General features: G+C 37.3%; 1 long non-coding RNA gene across 1 annotated transcript; it reads right to left on the bottom strand.

Moving 5' to 3' along the window:
• Window positions 1-2,242: 2,242 nt before the first annotated feature.
• LOC126762715 (uncharacterized) lies at window positions 2,243-3,297 on the bottom strand. Its single transcript, XR_007667501.1, has 3 exons — window positions 3,123-3,297; window positions 2,790-3,050; window positions 2,243-2,355 (listed from the first exon to the last, which is right to left on the bottom strand). It is a non-coding gene; the product is annotated as an uncharacterized LOC126762715 (long non-coding RNA).
• Between the last annotated feature and the right edge of the window lie 12,458 nt (window positions 3,298-15,755).

Here is a 15,755-nt window from a genome sequence, read left to right on the forward strand (position 1 = left end):
AATTAAATTTGAAATAATAGTACGGTCTTAGATTGTGGATGAAACTCCAAGCTATACCATCTCTCTATTTTTATCGCAGCGTTTTTATAGCAATGCTATGTGGTTCAGGAAGCTGTCAAAACAAAGGATCTATACCAAGTAAATCAACGTTTGCAAAACAAGAATACTGTATACTAGGATAGAAGAAACGTCTCGTCAACTACTTCTTATTTCTCTTTTGGATGATGGAAAGTCAGTTTGGGCCTGACTTGAAGAGCATTGTGAATATTGAAGCAACTCAAAGTTCAATTTATCCATGGTCTTAGTAGATAAATGTTTCTTCACCTTCTGAAAGTGCTGTTTTTGTGACTATTTACGATTAGAAACTCTTTTGGGCATCCTCTCTTTAAAAAAATATGAACTAAAGATCAAATATGACTTTTCATGTCCATGTGTAGTTTGACTCCATAAGTCAATTAGAGTCGAGCCATAAGAGATGTTTTGATCCTCTGGTATCTTTCTGATGCCATCACGTGCTAGAAATAATGTTTCTTTAAATTTTGGGATGTTATCGTCATTAAGGGGTTAGGGGTAGTAAGAGGCACGAAAAAATCAGAGTTTTGAGTATTTTTTTTGCTATTAAATCATGTTATTTTACAAAAGTAGTAATATGGCATTATTATAGAATGTGTTGACTTGAAGTCACGAAAATTAAAAAAAAAAATAATAATAATTTCCAAAGTTATAGTTGTTTGTGTTGACCCTGTTCCAAAAAAAAAGGTACTTGCGGTGACAAGCATAAGTCCTTGGGATTCATCTAAAATCAATCGGACGAAAAAAAATAGTTTTATAAATAGATAATTCTGGGCCTGATCGAAGGATTTTTTTTTCAAAAATTAACAAAATGCCGGCCTCAGGAAATTTTTGGGAAAAATCAACAGTTAATTGGTCTTAAAAAATCGAAATTTTTGGAAAAAAAATCTTTCGATCAATCCCGAGTTTATTATGTATTCTAAGAGCTGTATAACTTTCATTAAAATCTACTGAGCGGTTTTCGAGTTACAGTTGTCACCAGTTCAAAAAACATAGTTTTGAGAAAAAAGCGTTTAAAGTTTCACACTAGCGCTTTGAAGTGCCCGAGCTCTCTTTGTTATTTGTCGAATAACTCAAAAACTAATTATCGGATCAACGTGAAATTTTCAGAGAATATTTTAAAGATATTTTACTTAACGAAAAGTCAAAAAAAAAAATGTTTTGAAAATTTTCTCTCTAATTAACAAAGATTTTGAGTCATTCAGGAAAGTTTACGATTACTTACGCGCGCTAAATAGTTTATTGGAAACCAGTCCATTGTCAAGATTGATATTGAAAATTTTTTTCTCGATTCGTTTTGTGTCCGTGTCAAATTTGATATTGAATATGTGTGCATGTACACTTTTGATATCTACAAAACATATTGATATTACCAATTACTTATAGGTAAAAGTTGTAGTCGGAAGGCGATTGATATAAATTAAATACGCTATGACCCAGCGGCGCAGAGATAGAATAGCAAACTAATTAAACAAAAGAGCTTGGAGCAAGATGCGTATGATTTATTCAGGCCTAACTAATAGTGTGTATTTGCTGCAGGTCTTGCATTAAAACTATGAGTTGTACATACATATTAATATTTTCGCATTCTCCGAAGAGAGAAAGCAAAATCTTAAAAGATTAAAACCTAAAATATAAAGAAATCTATCCTTAACTGAATCTATATCAAGACTTAGAGTATATCCAACAATATTGTGGTTTTAGTTCGAAGCCAAGGTCGCAAAAATTTCAATCTGACGGATGGAATTTGGAGTAGTAGTTTTAATGGTTTGGCTGATCCATTTTTAGATATCCCCTCAGGAAAAAATCTAACGGTGTGATATCACACGATCTTGACGGCCAACCGACCGGCCCAAAACATGAAATTATTTGATCACCGAAGTGTTTTCTCAATAAATCCATCGTTCCATATGTCAGTCCAAGTTGCCTGCGAACGGCACCGAATCGACTCTCCACGTTCTTCGCGTACGCTCTCAGCTACGGCTGCTATATTTTCTTCTCTGAGTGCTCGACGTGGTTTATTCGAATTCGAATATTATCCAATAATGAATGCTGGGTCTCAAGATGGGTAATGGTGTTGCGAATAGTACGCTCGGCAGGTCGATTATATTGAACATAAGTTGAGCGAAGCGCGCGAAACACATTCTTTACAGAAGGTGAATTTCCTCTTTACCTTTACCTCTACTAGGATCACCCTTTACTTTGTTTCAAATCAGAAATAGACGACTGGTGGGTCCCCAAAAATAGTGCCTTTTGCTAGTATCGAAATCGTTTCCGGATTATCTGAAAGCGGTTTAGAAGATTTCAGTTAGCTAAGTCAATAATTAAGTAAAATGTCTCATTATGTTTGGTATTTAAAAGTACTAAATTTAGTTTAAGCAATTAGTATAAGTAATACCTTTCTTCGTAGTCGTTGGTCCTTTTCTAAATGCTATATTCAAAATAATTAATTATTGAAACTATTTCTAGTTTAATTATGTTCTTATATTAACGGTATTTTGCATTTCGCACAACTAAGTTCGTGACATTCGGTGTTCCGCTTAAACCGACCGTTTTCTTCTTTCACTGAACACACCTGACAGGTATGTTGAAACTTTTCAATCATTTAAAATATCAATTGTCAGGTCAGTGGTGATTGCGTAATTAGTTAATTCTCGCATTTTAAGTCGCACTTGTAATTACACAATTTTTAGTCTATTTGCGAATGCAAAACTTACATGTCGTTCCATGACTTTGTGCTGCAGTCAGTCTCAAAAACGAAAAAGTGGTATTTATAGGCTCAAAAGTTGGGTACCGAAGAAATATCCATGAAATTATTTTCGAAATGCTTGAGGCTTTAAACATTTCTCCTTTGCAGCATCGTTACATCCTTGCTTTGCTCACTTATCTCTCTCGCATTTTATGGTCTTTATCAAATAACACATTTTAATTTTAATGTCATTAAGAGTGAAAGCGCCAAGAAAAGAACAAAAATATATCTAGAAGTTCAAATACCAACGCAACTGCATATAAATTAATGTATATTTTTAAACTATAAACATTATGCTCACTGAAGGCGACGCAATGAAGAAAAATGAGCTGTCAGTTGTGGTGGCGGTAGATCGCCAGTAGCCTGGATCAAGCCTATGTCCTCCGACCGTGTGTTTGTCCATCCAGCAACAACTCGTGGAATGGAATGCGGTCGGCTGATTGCTGGGGTCAGCAGCATTGGCATATCGCTGGTCATATTTCGATTTTCCTCCCACGCTAATGGCATTTTCTCGCTGTCTCTGCATTTATGCTGTGTTCTGCACGTTTTCCCCTCCAGGAAATTAGACTTCCGGTTATAATATGCTTGCGGTTTTGCTAGCTCTCCGCTCGTTCTCGCACACAAAGGCAAGTTGAATAAGATAAATTATATAAATGATTTAATAATTGAATGGAAATAATATTGAAAAATTACCTTTTTTGATGAGCAAATATAAAAGAATTTTTCGATTAAGAAAATGAAAGTTGGCTATGCATTTAGATGATTAGCTGAGTTTGCCTTTTAGCCAAATGCAGTCCTGCGCTCTTGATGTAATGAAATAACTGCGTTGAAAAAGTAGAGTGGTGGCTGATATTAGAATATATTTAGAAATCTAAAAATAAAATTTGCAGATGAGATTTTCTGTATTTAACCAAAATCAGCATTTCTACTATATTGAAACATATCCATTATTATAACTGAAAAGGCCTAGTTCTGTTCACATTTTGCTCTTAAATGAAAAACTTTTTTCCAATTCGAGTAGGTCTCAGGTTCCAATCGCTAGGTTCCAGTTCTTCCGCTTAAGTTCTTTAAGAGAAGCCATCAAAACATTATTTCTTTAAACAGTATCTTTTCTAAGGTCTAACATTGGTCATTTATCATCATGCTATTTTTGGGGTGGGAATAAGTTACAATTTGATCAGGTTGCTGCGAAAGTTCTTTAATAGAGTAAAATTGTAGGGTATAGTGGGAATTTCCGTTAGATGCGCCGATATTTTGAAAATTTAATTATAATTTAATGAAGAGTACCTTTAAGGGTCACTAAATAATATATTAAATATTAGTTATATAATATAACCCACAATAGTTTGAAAAATGAGAAAATAAGTTCAATAAAAATGCATTCAATGCCAAGATAACTTAGATATTAATAGTTTTGAAATTTAGTGTGTCGAAATACATTTGGTATATCAAAATATGAAAACTGGAAGATATCTGTAGATAGTAAACAGCCAATGTATTTGAAATATTTAATATACGAAAAGGAAAAAAATGCAAAGAAGTGAATCAATTGGATAATCGCATCTCCTCAGTTAAGATTTTGAATGCAAATATTTTTATGTTCCGTCAGAATCTAGGTCAAAACTGAAGACTGCAGTTTAGAGTCGGTGGAAATTTGGTGGATGCTTTTAATCAAAACTTTATGAAAGCAGATACAGTTTACAAGCAAAGCAAAGCAAATCGAGCATACACAGCACATATGTACATTGTACACCTTGCTGATCGGGATTTCCTCCAGGGAACCACAAACAACTTTTTTAGCTCTCCAATTGCAACTTTTTTATTGAATCATAAGGTACTAAGGATAGACCTTATAAAATAACACATCGGGCCTCCACGGCTTTCCATATACAAACGCACTAATTTGTCGAAATTTTCCATAACTTTTCTGCATAAATGTGGCTGAATTGATGCAACATTAAATCTCCTAAACCTTTAAGTAAACCCATACAAATAAATCCAATGGTGTTAAATAACACGATCTTGGAACCCAATTCCGAACACCAAAACGAGAAAGTACACGACCTGTAAATGTCTCATTCAGTAATTGAAGTGCCTCACGGGCTGTATGACATGTGGCACTGTCTTTTTGAAACCACATATTGGCCACATCAATGTCAAACGAATTTGATAAAAAGAATTGAACTTTCTATCACGTCGCATATCGAGCGCCTGTAACAGTCATTGCTTGACATTTTCAAAAAAGTATGATCCAATTATACCTCCAGCCAAAAATTCCCAATAACAAGGCCAGCAAAGGGAAAATGCACTACATCGCATGGGATGATTTTGCTCGAAAGATCAGCATTCATTTGTAGATGAAACTTGATATACTGTTCAATAATGAAGACACGTTTTTCTATCGTGAAACGCTCCACTTTTACTTAGCCTAAACGGTCAGCCGTGTTTTGGGTTGTCAAAACTTTGCTACGCAAATGGCGACAAATTTAAATCTTGAGCTAATTCTGGTACACCTATTATATCGATAGTAAAAGGTGCTGCAAATATTTAATTGTTTGCATTAACTAAAGAGGACGAATGCTTGATTAATATTTAAAAGACTTCTTAAGACTTTTGGATTCGCGTTTTGTTGGAAAGGATAAAGGAAAGGCAATTTTTCGTAGTACTTTTTTATTCCCTCTCGAAGGCTCATATGATACCTCTTCACCTTGTAAACACGGGAGGCCTTCTGCACCTCTGATCTTTATTGAAAGCATTCGAGACTTTTCACTTTGTGTATGCAAATATTTGCTTTTTTCTCAATTATCGATGCCGTTTCGAAAATGCCCCGTACACCTTTGGGCAAAAGTCATAAGCTTCAGCGAATGACATGCCTCTGTTAATTAAATAACTCAGCGTTATTTAAACGGTATGCAAAAATAATGCATGGAAACATGCAAGAAAATATGAATGTCTGAGAAAGTATTCAAATAAATTTGCCTACGTGTGTGTGCCTGCGAGTGAGTTTGTTTATATTTATAGTCACGCATGATGCTGCCACAACAGCATAAGCTCGTAAATGTGCAGGCACTTACACAGAAGCGACGTGCCGACATGCAACCCAGCCAGCAGGCTTCAGAATTCCTGTTGAGCGGGTCGTTTGGGGTCACAAGAGCAGCCTTAAAGCCGCACGTTGCAAGCGTGTAGAGCTGCTGCTGTGCCAGAGCGACATAACGGAGCGGCCCAGCGTGAGCAACGGATAGAAGCGATGCTTAAGAATGCGTTACTATGTGGAGTAAAAATTGTTGTTGCACATGTTTACAATATATGTATGGGCGCAATATACATATGTGTATGGTGTATTTAACTAGTAAGGAAGGAATAAGTTCGAAAGCAGTCCACCATAAATTACTGCACATTTGATTTTTAAAATTTGGTTGAAATTGGTCAAGTTTTCGCTGAAGTATAAAATCTCACTGAAAATAGGCGGCGTCACGCCCATTCTACAATTGTTTTATCGATTCAAATGCATACTTGTTATCCTAACAGACAAATTTAGTACCTCAGATATTTTTTAGAAGTAATTGCTCTTTTGAACATATGTAGCCTTTAAACCGGCGGTAGGCGTGGTGTTTGGTTGATAAAGCTTGAAAAGTTTGTGAAGGAACGGGTGATCCAATTTTTGTTCAGTTTCATAAAAAAAAACCTGTCTGGTGTGGTTTGTGGCCTAGTGGAATCATCGGCCCATATTTCTTTAAAATCGAGGAATAATAACCGACTATTTGATAACTAAAATTGAAGCTCCTGATCTCAGCGACATTTGGTTTTAACAAGACGGCGCCACTTCCTACAAAACGCATCAATCAATGGATTTATTGAGGGAGTACTTCGGTGAGCTGATATTTTCCCGTTTTGTGCCAATCAATTGGCCACCAAGATCGTATGATATCACACCGTTAGAGTTTTTCCTGTGGGGATATATGAAGTCTAAAGTGTATGCGGGCAATCCCGTTTCGATTCAAGCCTTGGAGCAAAACTTCATCGAAATGCTCGAACAAGTCATCGAATACTGGACGGAATGGATGGACCGTCTGAGGCATAGCTGCGGGCAATATTTGATAATGATAAACTTTAAAAAATAAATCCCCAAGAGTGTTCTTTCGAATAAACATTCCTCATAAAAGTTGAAGTTTTTGTGTTTTTTTCTTTTTTTTTTTAAGTAGGTAACCTTCAAATGGATTGTTCTTAATGTTTATTGTACCCAATTTGGAATACATTTTTTTCGCAGGAACCGTAGCCTTATGTGATACATAGAAGATATTGAGAAACCAACTAATCTCGACATCCTAATCATTTTGATATGTAAAACTTATCAAACTTATCGAATTTAAAAGGTGAACAAATCCATTACACTATGTTGCAACATGTTACTAGGGTATTCGCAAAGCATATACCTACATGTACATACCCACCTACATATATCTATATATATTATATGCACCCACGCTGTTGCATACTTATGCCTATGAGCGCCACATCCCGTTCTACGCCATTGTTTACGTGCATCCTTGCATTTTTGTGCGTTCATCATTCCCCCGCCTGCCCTTTCCCTTCGTTTGCTGCACCACAGGGCTATTGTGTGCGCGCACTTACCCGCCAGCTAGTCAGACCAACTCAGCCCAACTCAGCCCAGCAGTTTTGTCTTTGTTTATCTTCACATTCGCATTTGTACGAGCATTTGTATTTGTATTTGCCGACGCATTTGTCGTGGTAAACGTTGTCTTCATCATTGTCGGCCTCCTCTTACTTGGCGTTGTTGTTATTGTCGGTTTTGCATTTCTTGTGTGTCTTACTACCTTCTAGCGTGGCTTTTGTCTGTGCCTGGGACTCGTACCAAGTGCCTCTTGCCGCTGCCGTCGCGTAGGCTCCGCTACCTAGCTATTTCCGCTTGGCGTTGTGGCGCATCCTCTTCTTCATAGCTCGGCGCTGTATGTGGTTGCACTCATTTACAATGCCGCAAAAGCCTCTGTGTACATGTGTGTGTGTCTCGTGCCACAAAGGCTTGGGCTTACCGCGCAGTCTTCGCTTTTGTTTATGTGTATGCATATTTGCTTACCATTGCGCCAGCATTTGCACAAGGACAATTCGGCTTCTAAGTGAATGTGTCACTCCTGCGCACACCGAAATACAAATACTTTCACAGCCATACGCAGATGCACACATACATACATACATATGTGGATGTGTACATAAATGAATATAAATATTTTTGAAAACTCATGGGCCTGTATTTGTTTCTGCTTGGCTGTCTTCATTTCCTCCACTTTGCAATCTCCCTGGCTCCTACTTTACATTTCTTCGCTCATAAATATCCGTTGCGCCTCTCCTCTTCTTATTGTGCTCGTTATTTATTCAGCAGTTGCAAAAGGAAAAAATTAAATTTTAATTTCATTTGTGCAACATTTTCACTCAGACAAAGCGTGCAAAGTAGGTGCTTTCCTTTAAAAACCTGGCGTAGCTACAAATGGGAGCGTGTTTGGCAAGGCACACCTCTGTGAGATTTAATAAAAGTTCCGGAATTTAAATGTAATTCAGTGAAATGCAAAGTGACCGAAGGATGGATGAGTAAGACCAATTAGCAGATTCAATAGCGGGCTTCACCCATGGAGGTTGTCTGAGGACCCTTGCCTGAGAGAAGTTATTCAATAACATAAGCTAACTTAAGGCTTGGAGGGTCCTCAAGCACCACTGTTCACTTTGCTGCAATCCATCAAATTTCTTTACCAACATAATGTACCAAAACAGGAAAAACTTTCAGGTATTCAAGAGAGAGTATAGTTATAAATCTGGGATATATATTTAAATAGTAATCGCTCTTTGAAAATGGATTTCGGCTTAGCTTCTTCTCACGATACTATTTATGGTGGCGCAGGCAACGTTTTTGACAGTTATACAAATAGAAACAAGTAAGAAGGGGCTAAGTTCGGGTGTCACCGAACATTTTATACTCTCGCATGATAAAGTGATAATCGAGATTTCATTATACGTCATTTACATATTTTTCAAATATCGTATTTTTGTAAAGTTTTATTCCGCTATCATCATTGGTTCCTAATGTACTATATATTATACAGAGAAGGCATCAGATGGAATTCAAAATAGCGTTATATTGGAAGAAGGTGTGGTTGTGAACCGATTTCACCCATGTTTCGTACATGTCATCAGGGTGTTAAGAAAATATTATATACCGAATTTCATTGAAATCGGTCTAGTAGTCCCTGAGATATGGTTTTTGGTCCATAAGTGGGCGAGGCCACGCCCATTTTCAATTTTTAAAAAAAAGCCTGGGTGCAGCTTCCTTCTGCAATTTCTTCCGTAAAATTTAGTGTTTCTAACGTTTTTTGTTAGTCCGTTAACGCATTTTTAGTGATTTTCAACATAACCTTTGTATGGGAGGTGGGCGTGGTTATTATCCGATTTCTTCCATATTTGAACTGTATATGGAAATGCCTGAATAAAACGACTCTGTAGAGTTTGGTTGACATAGCTATAGTAGTTTCCGAGATACGTACAAAAAACTTAGTAGGGGCGGGGCCACGCCCACTTTTCCAAAAAAATTACGTCCAAATATGCCCCTCCCAAATGCGATCCCTTGTGCCAAATTTCACTTTAATATCTTTATTTATGGCTTAGTTATGACACTTTATAGGTTTTCGGTTTCTGCCATTTTGTGGGCGTGGCAGTTGGCCGATTTTGCCCATCTTCGAACTTAACCTTCTTATGGAGCCAAGGAATACGTGTACCAAGTTTCATCATGATATCTCAATTTTTACTCAAGTTACAGCTTGCACGGACGGACGGACAGACGGACAGACAGACGGACAGACGGACGGACGGACAGACGGACGGACGGACAGACAGACATCCGGATTTCGACTCTACTCGTCACCCTGATCACTTTGGTATATATAACCCTATATCTGACTCTTTTAGTTTTAGGACTTACAAACAACCGTTATGTGAACAAAACTATAATACTCTCTTTAGCAACATTGTTGCGAGAGTATAAAAATACCGTTTACTGCGGAAAATTTATTAATCCGGAGTATGTTATATTTTTATGTTTAATTGTAAGTATATTGAATAGAGAATTCTAATAATTTTGATTCCAAGCTTGTGGACATTAAGTAAATGTGCGGTATTATAAATTCTATTTCTACAAAATTGCATTCCAAGAAGCCTAAATAGTCGATTTTAAGTAAGCTGGATTTGATACAAGTTGAAATCCATATACATTGCAAGTGCCCGGAAATATCCTCCTCTCTAACGATCGCTGCATTTTCGGCTTGCACCACTCACAGAAACACGTCGCGCGAATATGTTTTTGCTGACTCTCCAGGTGCTCGGAGACAACTGACCAGCCGCTCGTTCGTTAACTAGAAATGCTCTCTACCGAATCCAGTCGATGCGCGCACGCTCCGAAGTACAGCCGCGGAGGAAGAAAATCAATCCTATTACTTTCCGGACAAACCCTGCATTGTATACAGCACCAATATGGATAAAGTCGCTGGATATAAAAGCGATTGCTAACCAAATAAATGCAGCAAAAAAGCAGTGATGTCAATCTTTATCCAAAGGGCGCTTGACCCACAGACTTATATCGGACATCCAATCGTTGATAGACACACGACGTGGGGACTTGAATTTCGATCTGATTCCTTAGCGGACATGGGTGCTTTAGAAGTTTCCCTTACAGATTCCCCAATGACATTAGTCCGTACTGTCCAACGTGTAGAGTATGTATATAGAAGACTTTGAACATGTATTCTTATATTGTCCGAGCTTTTCAAATATAAGGGAAAAACTAAAAACCACACTCGGTGATAGTTTTTCAGTCGATAATTTAACGCCACTCATGTGTCCGTCGACTGAGAAATGGAAAGATGTTAACGAAACGTCAGCTTTCATAATGACAAAACTGCGACTTTTTCGACAGTTTAGGCATCCGTCAGTCCGCACAATAAAGGAGACTTAAATGTCTTGTCCCTCTTACGAAGTAATACCTAGCCGGTGGTTTCGTGGGAAAGTATTGGATTGAGAGGTTAGGTTTAGCAGATCAAACTTAGAAAGCACTGCAATAAAAATATTTCGTTTGTTAACATGGGTGGGTCGAACCGAATCAATCCTTGTCTGAGTTTTCTGATTTCTATATCATTTTGGAACACCACAGACGATAGACGATCCAACTGTCTTTTTAAGCAAACGAAATCACAGCGAACTCACTATATAATAAAAAACATCACATATAAAGCAAAGGACTTTGCACTCCGTTCTTAGTTATTTAACTTCTTTCGAACGTAGCTCTCTTTTTTGCCTCAGAATAATAATTTTCTGCTACGCTTTTCTAAGCTTTCCATCAATAGTTGATAAAGTTTTTGGAACTTAAGTCTAGCTCCTTCCATATTTCTAGAGAAAAAGAAGTCTTTTGGTTACATGACTTCTAAAATAGCAACAATATCCTTCAAATATTTAACTGAGGATTTAAGATTGACGAACGCGTGCAAACCAGTTTAAAACCACACAATTCCGAAAGTTAAATATTAGAAGTCATAAAACCAAAAGACTTCTTTCTTCTTGCTCAATACCGAGGTCCAATATTAGAATAAAGGTACAAGGAACACTCCAGAAGCAAGACTTTTCCGAGTTCACATAGCTAGAAGTGAATGTTAGTTTTGGAAGAGATTGCCCTGTATCAGTATATACTGATAACAAATTACAATTTATTTAAACATTATTTTCTTCTATTCTATAACTCTGTTTAATAATTGGCGCAGCAAACTACGAATAACTTTTTGAAAAGAAAAGTAAAGACTATAATAGCAATCTAACTACATACGTAGCTGCATAATAATTTTAAGCTTTAGCTCATAAACTCAGTTGTTAAACTTATTTTATTTATATTTATCTCAAATTTTCGCAGCTAATTATCTTCTTCTTTAAATTTGCTCACTTCCCAGATTCTTAAATTTTTAACTTCCGCTTTAATTAAGTACTGCCACCCTCATGTAAACCCTCTTGCCAATCCACCTGATGGAAATGAAAGCCAACAACAAAATGTGACAGCAACAACTCAATCACAAAGCTTTCAACGCTTAACCACCTGCTGCGTTGGCCATTTCGCAATGACACAGTCGGCGGCAGCTGCGCCACGAGCTCTCAATAATTTAGTCGCCGTTTCAGTTATTCAAAAACTCATTCATCGCTGCTAAGCCACGCGCAACCTGCTGAGTGTCATTCAAATTATTTCTGTATATATGTATGTACGTTAATGTATTTTCGAATATTTCATAAATGTAATTTGGCTCGCTTTGCCCCTACCACTTCACATCGCGCCGGGTTGTTGATTTGAAATTTATTTGCATTGAACTTTGCCTAATATTTTGTGGGTGTGTGCGTGTGTAGGTGAAATCATTTTCATGTGGCGTGAGAATTTTAAATTGGTCTTGCTGCTCGAAGCGCTAAATATTTGATATACAAATGCGTTGAAAATTTAACGGTAATAATTTCCTGATTACACAGTTAGATCAAACAAAGCGATTGTTTGATGTAAATCGGATTATTATATTGCAATAAGATTAATTGGATTATTAAAATCGTTTTTTTATACCCTGAACAGGGTATATTAAGTTTGTCACGAAGTTTGTAACACCCAGAAGGAATCGTCGGAGACCTTATAAAGTATATATATATGTAAATGATCAATATGTCGAGCTGAGTCGATTTAGCTATGTCCGTCTGTCTGTCTGTCTGTTTATATACGAAATAGTCTCTCAGTTTTTAAGATATCGTTTTGAAATTTTGCAACCGTTATTTTCTCTTCAAGAAGCTGCTCATTTGTCGGATCACTATAACATATAGACCACTATAACATATAGCTGCCATACAAACTGATCAAGTTCTTGTATGGACAACTTTCACATTTGACAAGATATATTCTCGAAATTTGGTATATATTATTTGCTAAAGCAACAATGTAATCTCCGAAGAAATTGTTCCGATCGGTTGACTATAGCATATAGCTGTCATACAAACTGAACACATAGTTACTAACAGAAATACACCTGTGAAGGGTATTTAGCTTCGGTGCAACCGAAGTTAACATTTTTTCTTGTTTTTAAATAAAGTAACTAAGCTTTGACGTCTTAATTTCTCAAATGTTAGGGCTCTGTCTCTCTTTAGTTTATGTAAATGTAAAGCTTTGAGTTCTCTGTTGAAACTCCACATTCCATCCATCTCTCGCCACACTTTTTTCTAAGCTCTCTCTGTTAGGACTATTGTGCTCCATTATTTAACAGAGTTCCACAATTGTTGGTAACGGTATAATATTTTCAGGTATTAGCCGCTTTCTAAGAAGTTTCTTTAGTTCCTCTCTTTCATCTTTAAAACGTGGGGACATAATTAAAATCTGCTACGCGATTTCACTCCCGTGTCCACAAAAAGAGCAGTCAAACCAAACGTTATGTTCATATTTATGTAAATATTCTCTGAAGCAGCCGTGCCACTCAGAAAATGTGTCAAGTAATAGTCAGTGTCACCGTGGTTTCTCTCCACCCATGTTTTTACGTTTCTGATTCGCGTATGTGCCTATCAATCTTTTGTTGTTTCGTCCCACCTTTGTGGCACTCATTAAGGCTAGTCTCTCTTGCTTTCTGACTTGTTTATTAAGTCATCTGTCTGTGCTTTTTGTTTTGTCATAAATTATTTTCAGCTCCATCGCCTCAAATTTTAAAGGTATGATACCTGAAATAATTCCAGCCGATTCGTGTGACACAGTCAGGAAAGCGCAAGCTGCCTTATTGCGCTTTACCGAACTACTGCTTTCGCCGTTTTCGCGTATGCTTTGTGCTGCAATGTTGTTCCTCATATACATATGTAGGTCCGGAATACATAAGTACTGACTGTCTAACTTTTGTAAAGAGAGCGCGTCTACTCTGACAAGGTCCAGCTATGTTGGCCATTCACAGGCTTTCTCAATGTGGGTTCGATAGTTTAGTCTTACGCCAATAATCACACCCCAAACATTTCAACGAATGTTGCGTTGGGATATTGTATCTGTCAATGTTGAGCGTAGCCGCCTCTACCATTCATACTCGTTTTTGGCCTGCTGGAACTTTGTTTTTGTAAGCCATTCACACAGATTATACGCTCCAATATTTCCCACATTGCGTCCAGCGTACATAAAGGCTTTATTTGGCTTTGAATTAGCACTAGATGCTGTTTTTGTTTACAAATTTTAGGGAAAACTTTCTCTCCTAGGCATTGTGCACTAAGTTAGCTAGTTTAGGGCCTTATTCGGGATGCCATCTAGGCCTGATGCTTTAGTGTTTACGAATCTCTCTACCTTTATTTTTACTACAGTTCCTTATTTGTAAATCTAAGGGTTTAAGCCCAAAAAAACTTTAAAAAATCAGCGCCATACTTGATCTCTTAAAAAAACTCAGCAAGTTACATTATCAGAAGCAAGTTAGAACTCTGCAGACCTCGTTTGTTCTAAATAACTCTTAGAGCCTATTTGCCCCATCCATCAAGATAAAAAGGGTGTTCTTGTCCTCCCCTCCCTCACTCACACCGCGTCGTAGGTAAGATATATTTGAAAATAACATCAGCATTAAAGTTGGAGACACGGTAGTCCATACAATATGGAATGAAGCCCAAGCAGGCAAGGATGTCAGATAGCAGCTTTCGCAGCCATATATCTTCCGGCTGTATTAATAGGTGCCGCATGTATTCCTCTCAAGTTTCCATATTATGTTTTTTTGATAACAAAAACTTTAGCTTTTAAAACAAAACGTCGCCATGGACCAACCTCCAACCCCAGCTTTGTTTATACCGTGTCTCTGGTTACAATTCCTTAAGAGAAACCTTATAATTATTAAGCTAGCATTGCCTGCAACAGGTGAAAGGTGAGCCAACCAGCTCTTCACTTAGACGTTGTGCAAGGGATTAGGTAATTGACAAGCGCAAATACATACAAACACACAAGAAAGAGCATATAAATAAGTTTTATATAAATTGAAGGAAGAACCTCGCTTACAAACTCGTCATGCCTGTCACCAACACATTATCCTTTCAAAGTTTTATTTCATTTTATTTTCTTCTCAAATTTCGTTTTCCGCTTTTAAGTTAAGCGCTTCCTTCTTGTTGCGCCATTTTTCTTGGCTCCTCATGCAAGAGAGGGTCCTTTGATGTGTGCCATAATTTTTATGCTTTCCTTTCGCTTTCTTTCGAGTGTGGCACGGTGTTTTGTTGGTGTTTTTTTATTGTTAATTTATGCTAAGGGTTTCATGTCAAGTTATGTTGTGTGGAGGGTTCCTTGCGATTTTCCACTATTTTTATGCAACAGCACTTAAATAAGTTTATGCTGCGCGCGTACATGCATGCAACATATGTAGACGACGTTGTTGTGTTGCATGTCTTTTTTTATGGCATTTTTTGAAGGAAAGTTGTAAATATTAAGCGGGGTCGCTGGTTTAACGCTGTTGGAAAAATACTATGCAAAGTGTTGAGGAAAAGTTGGATAACTTAGGTGTGCAGCTTAAGTCCACAAATCCAAAATATTTCTCTCAATATTCAACGTCGAGCCACTAAAGTTGCTGTCTGTAGTTTCTCTCCAAACTGAGGTACATTGGATTATTAAAGTCCGATAGAGAGATGGAAGACGATGTGTGTTCTGCCACTTTTAGTTTATAGTACGCCTTTTCTGCCTCATCTTTTCCAGTTCATGAAGGAATCGTGGCATCGTGCTTGGGGTAATGCAGATCATATACTATGTGTTTCCTTGCAAACAGGTCGTTCGGCTTACTTTCAACCAATGCACAGATTTGATAATTTCTCCTCGACCAAATGTCTATTTTATGCTTTGTGATACCACAACCTGCCGTGTCTTGTGTGTACC

The sequence above is a fragment of the Bactrocera neohumeralis genome, chromosome 6, assembly GCF_024586455.1.
Source record: "Bactrocera neohumeralis isolate Rockhampton chromosome 6, APGP_CSIRO_Bneo_wtdbg2-racon-allhic-juicebox.fasta_v2, whole genome shotgun sequence".
Taxonomy (NCBI): domain Eukaryota; kingdom Metazoa; phylum Arthropoda; class Insecta; order Diptera; family Tephritidae; genus Bactrocera; species Bactrocera neohumeralis.